This window comes from Lucilia sericata, unplaced genomic scaffold, assembly GCF_015586225.1.
Source record: "Lucilia sericata isolate MDLA Ls3-8-SP2 unplaced genomic scaffold, ASM1558622v1 Contig000025F_arrow, whole genome shotgun sequence".
NCBI classification, from domain to species: Eukaryota; Metazoa; Arthropoda; class Insecta; order Diptera; family Calliphoridae; genus Lucilia; species Lucilia sericata.
The window spans coordinates 1,105,278-1,119,287 of NW_023994063.1; the positions used below are offsets into that span (position 1 = coordinate 1,105,278).

General features: G+C 35.4%; 1 protein-coding gene across 3 annotated transcripts in view; it reads left to right on the forward strand.

Moving 5' to 3' along the window:
• The window catches only part of LOC119609823 (serine/threonine-protein kinase 10), a 113,764-nt gene that overhangs the window by 64,108 nt on the left and 35,646 nt on the right, over window positions 1-14,010 (forward strand). The window lies entirely within an intron of this gene.

Sequence of the window (14,010 nt, forward strand, 5' to 3'; positions counted from 1 at the left end):
TTTTTTTTTTCAATTTGTTGAGAAGAAGAATGTAAATTGTATAATATATCTAATTTACTATTGTAATATTTTTTGTGTGTTTGTGAAAAAGAAAATCTAACTCATAAAAAATGACAAACATGCCTGGATCATTTCCTCTGGTTAGATTAAGAGGTAGGGAGAATTTTGAAGTCTGGAAAAGACAGGCAAAGTCGTGTTTAGTCATAAAGGGTTGCTGGAACGTTGTTGAAAATGGGTTAATTGGTGATGCTGATGCTGTAATAAACGAACGAGCCTTAGCTGAAATCACATTAATGGTTGACCCTAGCAACTATGGACATATTGCTGCTGCGACAACGGCAAAACAAGACTAGGATACATTGATGAATGCATACGAAGATACAGGCTTAACAAGAAAAGTCGAAATGCTGAAACAATTGGTTAATATAAAGATGAAAAATTACAATTCCGTTCAAGAATACGTTAACGAATTGGTAATTATTGCGTTTAAAGTAAAAAATGCTGGGTTGAATGAAGATGATGAGTTGACAGCTTCCTTGATGTTAGCTGGATTGCCGGACGACTACAAACCATTAGTAATGATCAAAAATTTGTTGTTGCAAGACGCCAAGTTCGATGAAAAATCAAATGAAGAAGATGCTTTGTTTTCAAGAGGAAATAGCTAAAAGTAAATACAATGTTACAATTGTAAAATTGAACAATTTTGAACTTTGGCATAGGAGAATGGGCCATATCTGCAATAAAAATTTAAGAGAAGCAAAGAAAGCTAATTATGGTGTAGATTTTGAGAAAAAAATCAACGAACCTTGTGTAACATGTGTAAAGGGGAAGCAAACCCGAAGACCAAGTAGAGATGAAGGTACAAGAGCAACAGAGTTATTACAGGTGGTGCATTCCGATGTTATTGGTCCCATGAATACAAACTCATTTTCAGGAGCAAAGTATTTGGTAACATTTGTTGATGACTTTTCAAGAAAAATTTTTGCATACCCGTTGAAGAACAAGTCTGATGTTTTTGATACGTTTGTGGAATTCAAGAAGCTATTTGAAAACCAATGTTCAAGAAAAATAAAAATATTACGTACAGATAATGGTGGCGAGTATTTAAGTGAGAAATTTAAATCGTTATTAAAAGATAATGGTATAATACATCGAAAAACTTGTGCGTATACTCCGAAACAAAATGGTGTAGCATGCTAATTGATAGTGGTTTGGGACAACGATTTTGGGCATTCGAGGTGAAAGCCGTATCCCTGAACAATTGTGGCCTGGTCGCCGACCAAGTTTAAAATACGTTCGAGTATTTGGTTGCGTTGCCTTAGTTCATACCCCGAAAGAAAGCCGTCGTAAATTAGACTCAAAGTCAACTGATGCTATAATGGTTGGATATAGTTTCGAGAGTTAGCATACAGATGATTCAATCTCAAAACTAATACTATATTAGTTAGTCGTGATGTTGTATTTTTGGGACAAGAGAAGTCAAAAACAAAGAAGTATGACAATGTTTATTATCCATATTTATTATCTGGTGAAAATGTAATTCAGGGGAGAGTACTAAACAGATTGAATTGACATCTGAAGCTTATGTTGATGGCACCTCTCAGATCAATGAGAATATAAATTCCGAAGATGAAAGCAATGTTTCCCCAGTAGATGAAATATGTGAAAGCACAAATCAAGAATCAGATGATAGTGTGTATGATGATTCGGTTGAATGGTCGTCACCCGTACCGGTACCAAGACAAGATTGGATACCAAATACAAACCAAGTTAAAAATATTCCGTTGACTAGAAAAGTTCGGAGGTTGGAGCGCTTAGCATCTAAAACACAATATTCTGGATCATCAGAAACATCAGTAGGCCGTGAAATAAAAGTGGGTATTTAAAACAAAGCGAGATGAACACGGAAAACCTTTGCGATGGAAAGCTCGGTTGGTTGCAAAAGGATTCACGCAACGTGAAGGTATAAATTTCAACGAAACATTTTCTCTAGTTGTCAGGTATGTGTCTATACGATATTTGCTGGCGTTAGCTGTGAAACAGTTAACATGCAACAGCCAGAACTGTTTGAGGATGGTACTAACAAAGTTTGTAAACTCCAAAGACCACTATATGAATTGAAACAATCTGGCATAGTTTGGAATGAAACCCTTAATACCGAATTAATAAATGCTGCCCTTTCTAGAAGTGATGTTGACCAATGTATATATTATAAAGTTACGGATAATGAAATGATATATGTCGCTATATACATATGTCGATGATTTTTTAATATTTTCCAACAATTTAATTAACTCAATGAAGAAAAAACTTAGCAGTAAATTTAAAATGAAAGACATGGGCGAGGTTTCATCAATTCTAGGAATAAAAATAACGCGATCTAAAGATTCAATAAAAATTGATCAATCTAAATATATATCTGATGTATTAATCCGTTTCGGTACGGATGATTGTAATCCAACACTAACACCAATTGATTACAATCAAAAGTTAACAAATGTTATGTGCCCAAAAGATGATGTAACTAAAGAACAAATGTCCAAAGTTCCTTATATGCAAGCTAGGATGCTCAACTTCCACGTCCTGACATATGCTATGCTGTAAACATGTTAAGTCGCTTTAGTTCAAATCCTGGAAAACCTCATTGCACACACCGTTTTTTTGGCCCAAGGACGAAGACTATTGAAAATGGTTAAAATCGGTCCATTATTTCACCTAGTCCCCATACAACAGAAACCTCCGAAAAGGGCTTCTGAGCTCATAATTATGTTAAATATACCTTTATATTGATAAAAAGCGGCACAACTAAGTTTTATACAAGCCTTGATGACCTTGCCAAATTTCATAGAGATCGGGACTCATTTGACCCTAGCTCCCATACAAAGTCCCCTTCAGAAAATTACTTGAATGTCCAAAATTAACTTATAAACACAAATATCGCGATGAAATTCAGCACAATAAAATATTATGTACATATAAATATATTCACAAAATTTTATCAGGCTTGGTCCATATTTGCCCCTAGCCCCCATATAAATCCTTTTTCAGAAAATTAGTTTTTCATCCATAAATTGCTTAAGTATATCGGAACAAGGTAATAGAAGATAAATGCTTTATTATGAAAAATAAATCACATTTAATATTCATAACTGGTGTAGGGTATCATATGGTCGGTCACGCCCGACTATACTTTCTTACTTGTTATATTTCAATCCGGGCAATATCTTGGAATACTAAAAAACAAAAAACAGTAGCGTTGTCGTCAACAGAAGCAGAATTTATGTCAGTTACTGCAGCTATTCAAGAATCTATTTGGTTAAAACGTTTAGAGACCTAAAATCCTAAATGCAATAACAAAATAACACTGTTTTGTGATAACAAAGGTGCAATTCAAGTCGCTTTAAATCATAACTATTCCCCAAGGACCAAACATGTTGACATAAAAGCCAAATTTATACGACAAAAACTAGATGACAAAGAAGTAACTCTGAAGTATATATCAACAAATGAGATGGTTGCATACATTTTTACCAAAGCTGTCACTCCACAAAAATTAGAATATTTTCGAGATAGATTTGGCCTTAAATATTTTTTTTTGTTTCATTATGAAATTTAGTATGTATTATTTTATTATCTTTTATGTTAAAAATGCATTAGAAAATTTTGATGTTAGTAAATTTTACATTCACGGAGACTGTTGAGAAGAAGAATGTAAATTGTATAATATATCGAATTTACTCTTGCATTTATATATAGTACTTCTTGTAATAATTTGTATTTATAGTAGGCTTTGTAGTTAAATAATTTGTATATTTAATTTTTCATTTTCATATTCAGTCTGTTCAATAAATTTATCACAATAATAATAATAATAATTATTATTATTGTATTATTTCGTGTGTATGAAATTTATTTCCAAACTTTTTATAGATTTTCATTTAAATGGTTTTTATATTATTTAATAATTTAAATTTAGAAACGGAATCATAATTATAAACAAGTAGTTATTGGCTAACCACAATAGAAATTGTATCAAAGATTCACGAGCGCAGAAAACGCAGTATTTTTCTTTCATGAAAAATTTATGAAGCACACCCAACCCGCTAATTAAAATTAATATTAACTAATATGGCAGACAGTGTTCACACAAAGTGTCGTTAATGTGCTATTAAAAAATTTCATCTTTTTTTAAACCCTAAATAAACCCTACAATAAAAAGATAATTTTCCACACAGAAAAAAATAATTCATATCTGGAATGAATTTTGTAATAAATTGAATGAATCGACATGACTTTTTTTCCCAAACCATTTTTATTGAGAATATTAAAAGTTCATAAAATGTATGCCTTTGTAAGTGAACGATTTTTTTTTTTACTCATTTTCTTTGATTTTCAAAAAAATTGCAATAAATATCCGTTACCTATTAATATTTTAAATTTTTATTAGAAAATAATCACATATTATCGAATTTTTATGATAAATAAAAATATTGGAAAACAAAATATGAAATAAAAAACATCAGCAAATATAGCTAAACATCATTCTTCAAAAATTATAAAGAAATAAAAAATTTTCCATAGAAAATTTAAAACATTGTTTAGGTAGGTAGGTTGATAGGAGGATGTATATTACAACAAATCCGAAGAAATAGACCTAGGCCACTATCGGGCCTGTTGTGCGCTCCTTATCATGAAAAAAAGGGAACTGAATGAATTTTTTCAGTGTTCATAAACTCAGTTTCCTGAACGTAATTCCTAAGAATCTTCCAATCAGTGTTAGTCAGGAATGTTATTTCCGGAATAACATCACTTCCAAGATACTTGGATCTAACTTTGACGAATGCCTGGCAGTGGCAAAGTAAGTGCTCCAGAGTTTCACTGTCCTCTCCACATGCTCTACATTCGTCTGAATCCGCACGTCCAATTTTGTATAGATGTGCACGTAATCCTGTGTTTCCACTCAGAATACGTACCATCATACTAACTTCAGACTTGCTCATTTTGAGGAGATTTTTCGTCTTGCTCTCATCAGGGTCACCCCATAGGATCTTCGTGGTTCTACCCACTGTTTCATTATTCCAAGAGGCCTTATGGGATTCTCTCACCCATTTTTTAGCTTTTGTTGCGTCGAATGGTTTCGCGTTTGTCAGGTTAACTGCCTCGAGCTCCCTACCTTTTAAAGCTATTACATTCGCCCTTTCGTTACCGACTCCCGAGTGGGCTGGTACCCATATGATGTGAACCTTACCTCTGGGAGAGTATTCGGTTAAAGTTTTCTTACAATCCAATACGGTCTTAGATTTAGTTATATCGCCTGATATCGCCCTAATTGCCTTCTGGCTATCGGTTGTGGGCACCATATTTATTCTAAACCAATTTACGCATTCCGTTATTGCTCGTATTTCTGCCTGGAAGCTTGTGTAATAATTTGGTAAACGGTGGTATATTTCTGTTTCTGGGTCTTCAATTGATCCAGTTACGGAGCACCCGGTCAACATAAAACTGGTCTAGGGATTGGATAAGAGTATCAGTGTGCACGTTATTGAAGGCGCCTTCGATGTCAATACATACCGCCAGTGTATATAGTTTGCTATCAAAGGATGCACCTATGTAGTGGACAACTTCGTTTAAAGCGGTTTCCACCGATCTTCCCTTTACATAAGCATACTGATTAAATTTTAGGTCTTTGTCGGGTGTACTGCTTTTAATCACATTATTGACTATCCGTTCCAAGGTTTTAAGTAGGAATGACGTAAGACTTATCGGTCGATAAGACTTAGGTGTCGAATAGCTAGGTTTCCCTTTTTTAGGTATAAATATTACCCTTGCATCCAGCCATTTAATGGGGGTATATGTGAATTTCAAGCATGCAGTAAATATCTGAGACAGATGTACGGAAACCAGTCCCGCCTCCATCTGTAAAAGTGCCGGGAAAATGCCATCCAGGTTCCGGATCTCCCCGGTTACCCAGGGTTTCTTCTGGGCAGATCCTCGCTCTCGCAGAGGGCAGCTGTCCTCGAACGATTCAACCAAGGCACTTGTGAGCATTTCTACTTTGACGTCTATGTCTTCTTTATTTCGACATTGAAAAGTGTCCTGACATAAACGGTTCTTTAGTAAGGAACCGAACATTGTCCAATTAGTTTTAGAATTATTCCGAAACTTTATCGGCTTTGGTGGCGGCCGTAGTATTTTGAATCTTATGTACCGATGGTCAGAAAAGGAGTGCTCGTCCGAAACTCTCCAATCCTGAATTTCGTTTATAAGCTCTTCTGAACATATAGTTATATATAATACTTCTTCTCTGATTCTATTGACGAAGGTAGCTTTATTACCTAAGTTCGATGTGATCAAGTCTTTAGTATTAAGGAAATCCATAAATCTCATGAACATCACGCCCATGCTGAACTCGCAGCTCACGCTCTCTATTGGTTGTTTGCCCTTTGAAGCGATTGCATGGTCCACTATCTTATTGTTCACCAGATCTTCTACCTTACTCTGTTGGTCTATTGGAATTTTGCCTGGATTACCGGCATCGTAAACTGCATAGCAGAGATCTTCCCGGTGTCTTCTTCTGGCAATTTTGGCGTAAGATGGCGGCTCTTTGCCTTTTCCACTGTCTAGCCTCTCTTTCCTCGCTTTTCGGGGCTTCTTTTGAGATACCCGTACCTTCGAGTTTGATTTCGCCGACGTGATCGTCTTCGGAATATTTATCTTGGCTTGAGGTTCCTTTGAGTGAAGTATGGCTTGTCTTCGACTGTGTATTAGAAAACTTCTTAGGTTTATTCTCAGTTGTCAACTCTTCGGGAGACCTGATCCTCTTTGCCTCAGATCTTGTGAGAAAGTCCGATTTTTCCTTTGGAGTGTCGTGGGATTGACTAACTATGATTTCCTGAAGCATCTTTTTCAACTTCCTCCTCTGTGCTCCAGAAAGTCTTTTCTTAGTAATAGGTAGTTTAGCTATGCTATCACTCACCTCTTTCACCATTTGCTCTACTTCATCCTTTTTGGGATTTGCTATAATGGTATTATTATTATCATCTGAGGATTCAGAGTCGGAACCCTCACCTATATTTAAAGGCTGAGGTAGCTTAGAGCTCTCTCCGAGTACATCCTTCTCTTTCACCCCTATATTTTTGCCAGCGGCATGCTGTACACTTGACGCATTGTCCGCCACGGAGGCCAAGGTACCCACCTCCGTAGTAGTATTTTGCTCACGATTGCAGGATGACGACGACACGTGACTCGCGTGTAGATCAACACTTGCCGCCGGTACTGGGTTATTTAGGCCCTGCACCGTAACTTTTATCTTTTTATTTTTATTTTCCATATTTGTTTTTTCCAGTTTTTTGGTCCGCGGGGAATATAATATTCCCAGGTGGTGGACAACTGCCCTCGCTTAGCTTGAGTCAAACTAAAACTGTGGGAGGACAGATGGTCCATCACCACCCCCTATCCGCCACCCGGGGACGCGCTCGGTAGGAAAAACGGGAAAACTCCCCCGAGAAAAATTTTTTAACAAATAGAAAAATATAAGGAAAATTTTTAATATTTTAAGTCAAGACTTCTAGATTACGTTTAAAAATGTTGGTATTTTGAATTGATTGGCAACCCTGTTTAAACAATGTGAACGCCGTTAACTTTTTCCTTTTTTACATTATATTTCTTACTCTCTTTCTAAACCTTGAATTGTTAAGTCGCAACTTTAATTTTACAATAAAGAATATTTTTTGTTTAACTGAAATATTAAAACAGGTTATGGGCCCAGGACACAGTCCTGGTAAATTGTGAAAATATTTGAAAGTTTTTTGAGCAAGTGGAAATTGCAGAATAGAAAAGTGTTGTAAAAATGACTTCATTATACCAAATTGAAAAATTGGATAATGGCAATTACGACAGCTGGTGTGTGCAAATGCGCAGTGTCCTCGTTCACAGTGGTTATTGGAAAATTGTGAACGGCAGCCTTAAAAGAGAATCGGCTGCGGATGCTAAGGCTAAGGAAGCTTGGGATGAAAAGGATGAACGTGCATTGGCGTCAATAACGTTATGTGTCAAACCCAATCAGTTAAATGGAATAAAAAATTGTTCAACATCCAACCAAGCTTGGTTACGTCTGGAAGAGACATATAAACCTAGAGGACCCATCCAAAAAGTGTCGCTGTACAAGAGGCTGTTGAATCTTAAGATGTCTGAGGGTGATGACGTGAGTAAACACATAAATGAGTTTACTGAATTGGCTTAAAAACTCGCGGAAACTGGCATTATCATCCAAGATGAATTATTGGTAATTATGTTGCTGTCCAGCTTATCTGAGGAATTCGAGCATTTTGTTGTTGCTATCGAGACACGAGATAACTTGCCAGTTTTATCTACCGTTAGGCAGAAAATCTTGGAAGAAGGCAACAGACACAAAGAGAAAGAGAGAGATTCAGCATCAACAAATACAAACACACAACATGCATTTAGTATGAAGACTTCTCAGAGAGAAAATACTAAATTGCGAAAAGATGTCAAAAGCAAATTTAAGGGCAAATGCTTCAACTGCGGTCAAACGGGACATTTTGCAAATAAATGTCATAAAGATAAAAAACAACCCCAATTGTTACACGCAAGACAAGTGTCAAGCTCAAATGCAATTAAACAGACTGAGTAGTGGCGCACATGTGTTGTTGCAGAGATATGTTTACAGACTTCGTAGAACGTGATGAAATTATTTCTTTGGCTGGCGACAAACAAATTGGCGCAAAAGGAAAAGGTGATGTAGAAATTAAAAATAATAATGATTTGGCAATTAAATTCCAAAATGTTCTTTTTTCGCCAGAACTAAACATGAATTTTATATCGGTAAGCCGTGTTGTTGAAAAAGGTTTAACGGTAACATTTGATTCAACGTCTGCAACTATACGAAGATCAAATGGCATAGTGGTACTGGAGTCTGAGACAAGATCGAAAAACGTATTGGAACTTATTCACAGTAACTCGCTTGGTGGTTCCAGATATTTCGTCACGTTTATAGACGACCATTCAAGGCGAATATTTGTTTATTTCATTAAGGCCAAAAGCGAGGTTTTGAAAAAGTTCAAAATATTTAAACAACATGTGGAGAAACAAACCGGGTGGAAAATTAAGGCTATTAGAAGTGACAACGGGCGTGAATTTGTCAACAATGAATTTGATTCATTTCTGGAAAAGGAGGGTATAACTAGGCAACTTACGGTTCCCTACACCTCACAGCAAAATGGCATAGCCGAAAGGGCAAATCGAACATTGGTGGAAATGGCCCGATCAATGATGATTTATGGTGGTGTCCATCAATATTTGTGGGCTGAGGCGGTGAATACCTCAGCGTATTTGCGAAACAGATGTCCAACTAAAATATTAGGTGATAGGACGCCTTATGAAGTCTGGTTCGGAAGAAAACCAAACGTACAACATCTGAGAACATTTGGTTCTTATGCTGTATCATTAAATAAGGCTGGTACTAACAAATTCGAAGCCAAGGGTCAAAGCTTTATCATGGTTGGTTATTCTCAAGTGGCCAAAGCTTATCGCCTGTTTGATGAAGGTAACCGTAAAATAGTTGAACGACGAGATGTTTTATTTGAAGAAGATGTCAACGGCAAAATCGATGAACAAATTTCGGAAATTGCTGAAGATTGTATGAATATTAATATTGAAGATTGTAAACCACGTCATTTAATCAACAATGTTGAAGGTACATCTGTGAGCATTAATTCCGACAGTGTTACGGATGAAGACTCAGATGACGGTGATGACTTTACTGGTTTTGAGACTGCTGAAGAGGTTGAAGCAGGCAACAGTAAGGAGTATAAGGCTGCAAAAACAGGTAGACCAAGTAAACGGAATACATTGAATAGCATGGTAGGGGAAGGTGTACCGACCACTGTCGAAGAAGCTATAAATGGCCCCAACAGCAATAAATGGTATGAGGCAATGCGAATGGAAATGCAGTCTCTAAACAAAAATTCAACCTGGTCATTAGTTGATTTACCCCCTGGAGCAAAGGCCATAAATTCTAAATGGGTATTCGCCATTAAAAGAAATGAACATGGTCAGATTGAGCGTCATAAGGCCAGACTTGTGGCTAAAGGAGGTCAGAGGTTTGGTGTAGATTACATGGAAACTTTCTCGCCAGTGGTAAGATATTCAACATTACGGTTGGTGTTGGCGTTGGCAGTGCAGTGAAAAATGTATTTACATCAAATAGATGTCAGCTCAGCGTACCTGAACAGCGAAATACATCACGAAATCTACGGTCTCAAACAATCCGGTAAGGAGTGGAATGATAAGTTAGATTCGGTGCTAAAACAGATAGGCTTTGAACAAAGCAAAAATGAACCTTGTTTATATATGGCTTCATTTGATAATCAACTAGTTATAGTTGCCGTTTATGTTGATGACCTGGTGATTGGTTGTAGGGAAGAAGCCCAGGTATTGAAAGTGAAGAAGCTTCTTGCCGAGAATTTTCCTGTTACTGACAAGGGCCCCTTGCACCATTATCTTGGAATCGAAATTGAACGCGAAGGTGACACGGGCATAATTACTATGTGTCAATCACAGTATATAAAGGATTTGCTTAAAGAATATGGCATGGAGAATTGTAAGCCAATAGCAACCCCGCTTGAGGCAAATCATCAAGTAAGTTGTTCTAAAGATGAGCGCGAGTTAATAGACCAACATGATTATCAATCGATTATTGGGGCGCTTATGTATCTGGCAATTACAACGAGACCAGACATACTTCATTCCGTATCGAAACTGTCGCAACGGAATTCAGAACCTCATACTGAACATATGCAAGCGGCTAAACGAATTCTGCGTTATCTCCATGGGACAACTGATATGAAAATTTCGTACCAAGCTGATGAAAATTCAATGAACGGATACGTAGATGCTGATTGGGGTGGTAATGCCTTAGATCGCAAATCGTTTACTGGCTTCATATTTTATGTTGGTGGTTGTCCTGTATCCTGGGAATCCAGGAAGCAATCTTGTGTGGCTCTGAGTAGCACAGAGGCCGAATATATGGCCATGTCCGATGCTGCGAAAGAGGCTATTTTCTTGAGAAGACTTTTAATGGAAATTGGTTATTCTTCTGGTGAATCGTTCATACTGAATATCGATAATCAAAGTGCAGAGAAACTTGCAACAAATCCAGTGTACCCGTACGGCCTAGGCCATCGCTGTGTAAATGTAAGTTGGAATTGAATACAGACTTTGGATTAATCGCATCTACATTGTCTTTGGTCTCAAATGGCAGATGTATGTAGAAAAAATCCCGCCAGATTGTTTCTGCAAAGATAAAAACGAAACAATTTAGTTTATTTTCGTACTCAGTTTCTAATTTCTCTATTTGACCAAACGCATCTTTTTCAGAATTAGTTAATTCTAGTTATTTTCTTTTTTCTTTGATTTATTTAAAAATTTCTTTAACAATCTTAATTTGTTAATTTGTTTGATAAATTAAAGCATTTGACTCATATTGTGCGTATGAGCCATACAATGTTTCTCATGCATTCGCCACAATCGTCAGACCGCAATATAATAGAACATTTGTGTAAATATTTGAATAGCCGAGTAAAAAGCGGACAAAAATTAAAAATAATTTATCATCCTTAATTCGGTTTGTATGAAATTGGATTCATAACTTATACGATTCATTATTTATGGCTTTCTAAAGTTGGGCTAGTCGGTTGGTTATTTTTGTAAAAAAAAATGAAAACTTTGATGACAGAATAACTTTGGAATGCCGATTTTAATAAATGAGGTTACATTCGACACGACTTCATTGAAGTTTCATAAAAATTAGATGACGTAATGGCACAAGGACCACAACATTGTAAATGTTCTTTGTCCTTGAATAGTTTAAAAAGGATATTTTGTTTTTCTTACTTTTTTTATAACTAATAGACAAAACTAATATCATTGCGAAGCCAAAATTTTAATACTTTTTTCTCCTGCTATTAGTAATGAACACATACAATTATTTAATTGCACTTAAAGTTTCATAGAGACTAGTTTATTTTAAGTTGTTTATTTACGTTCAAATTATTAACAGAAAGGGTCTTTGTACGGGGGCTAGGGCCAAATAAGGGACGATCATTACAACAATTGGTGGTACTACTAAGTTTAATTTTTACACTATGGGACATATTTTTCATTCGCAATTCGTAATTTTGACCATCGTATATGACAGATTTTTCTCCTGAATTTTGTTTGTAAATATATGCATACACAATACAAAGACTTCAACGAATATGCAGTCGGACATGACCGACCTATAGTCATGTTTAAGCAATTTATACATTTGAAGTAATTGTAATTGAAGCTTTACCAATTACAATGATTTGTAATTGTAGTTTATGTTTTGCTAATTACAATTCTTTGTAATTGTAATTGAAGTTTTGCCAATTACAATTACTTGTAATTGTGAATTTTGTTCCTTATGATAACATGTAATTTGTTATAAGTAATACCTAAATTACAATTACAAGCACTTTTAATTGGAAACTTCAATTACAATTACAAATAATTGTAATTGGCAAAACTTCCATTACAAGTAATTGTATTTGGTTATTGCTCAATTACACATTACAAGTAATTGTAATTGACTATGTAATGAATTACTTTGTGTAATCATTACCCCCATGCCTGGTAAAAATAGAACGATTTAAAAAATTTTCAAGTCTTTGGTGCTACAAAAGATCATACACCAAATTTTTTTTGAATTATCTTCAAAAATGCTAAAGTTATATTCTTTGGTTTTATTGGCTTTTCAACTCATTACTTTTCAATGTAAGTTTTTCCTGGGATAATATTGAACATCACTAATAGTAAATTTGTAAAATTTATATAGCACTGATATCGTCTACCGAATTTGCTAAAAATTTGTAGAAATTAGATTCGAAAATTCGAAGTTATGTTCGAAAGTTTTTTTAATTAATTAAAATTTAAATTCAATTAAAAAAATATACTTAATGTTGTTCTCCGATATTTTCTTTTGGTTGCTTTTATACCCTACACCACTTTAGTGTATCAGCACAAACCCAATATACTCTGGTCATGGTCGTCCTACCCACCTTAAAGTATACCAATCAGCTTAGAATCGTTTTCTGAGTCGATTAAGTAATGTCCGTCCGTCCGTCTGGCTGGTTGGCTGTCCATGTAAACCTTGTGCGCAAGGTACAGGTCGCAATTTTCAAGATAATTGGATGAAATTTGGCACACGCGCTTTTTTTGGCCCAAGGACCTAGCCCCCATACAACAGAACCACCCGAAAAGGGCTTATGAGCTCATAATTATGTTAAATATACAGATATATCGATAAAATACGGCACAACTAAGTTTTATAGAAGCCTTGATGACCTTGCCAAATTTAATTAAGATCGGGCCTTATTTGACCCTAGCTACCATACAAAGTCCCCTTCATAAAATTACTTGAACGTCCAAAATTGACTTATAAACACAAATATCGCGATGAAATTCAGCACAAATAATTATTATATAAATATAAATATATTCACAAAATTTTATCGGGCTTGGTCCATATTTGCCCCTAGCCCCCATATAAAGCCTCTTTCAGAAAATTAATTTTTCATTCATAAATTGCTTAAATATATCGGAACAAGGGAATATTGAAGATAAATGCTTTATTATGAAAAATAAATCACATTTAATATTCATAACTGGTGTAGGGTATCATATGGTCGGCCACGCCCGACTATACTTTCTTACTTGTTTTCAAATATTTTTTGTATAAGCTAAAAATTACGATAATTTTTAATTCAATAATTTCTATTACAATAAAAAGCGAAATAATATTGATAGTCATATTAAACACTAAAATCTCATTGTGAAACAAAAATACTCTATTTTTTAAATATCACGTAATCAGCTCGATTTTTGTGCCCAGTACGCTAATACGCATCGATTGAGAGATATACATTAAAAAACTAAATTATTGGCACAGTAAGTACATTAAACTTCACG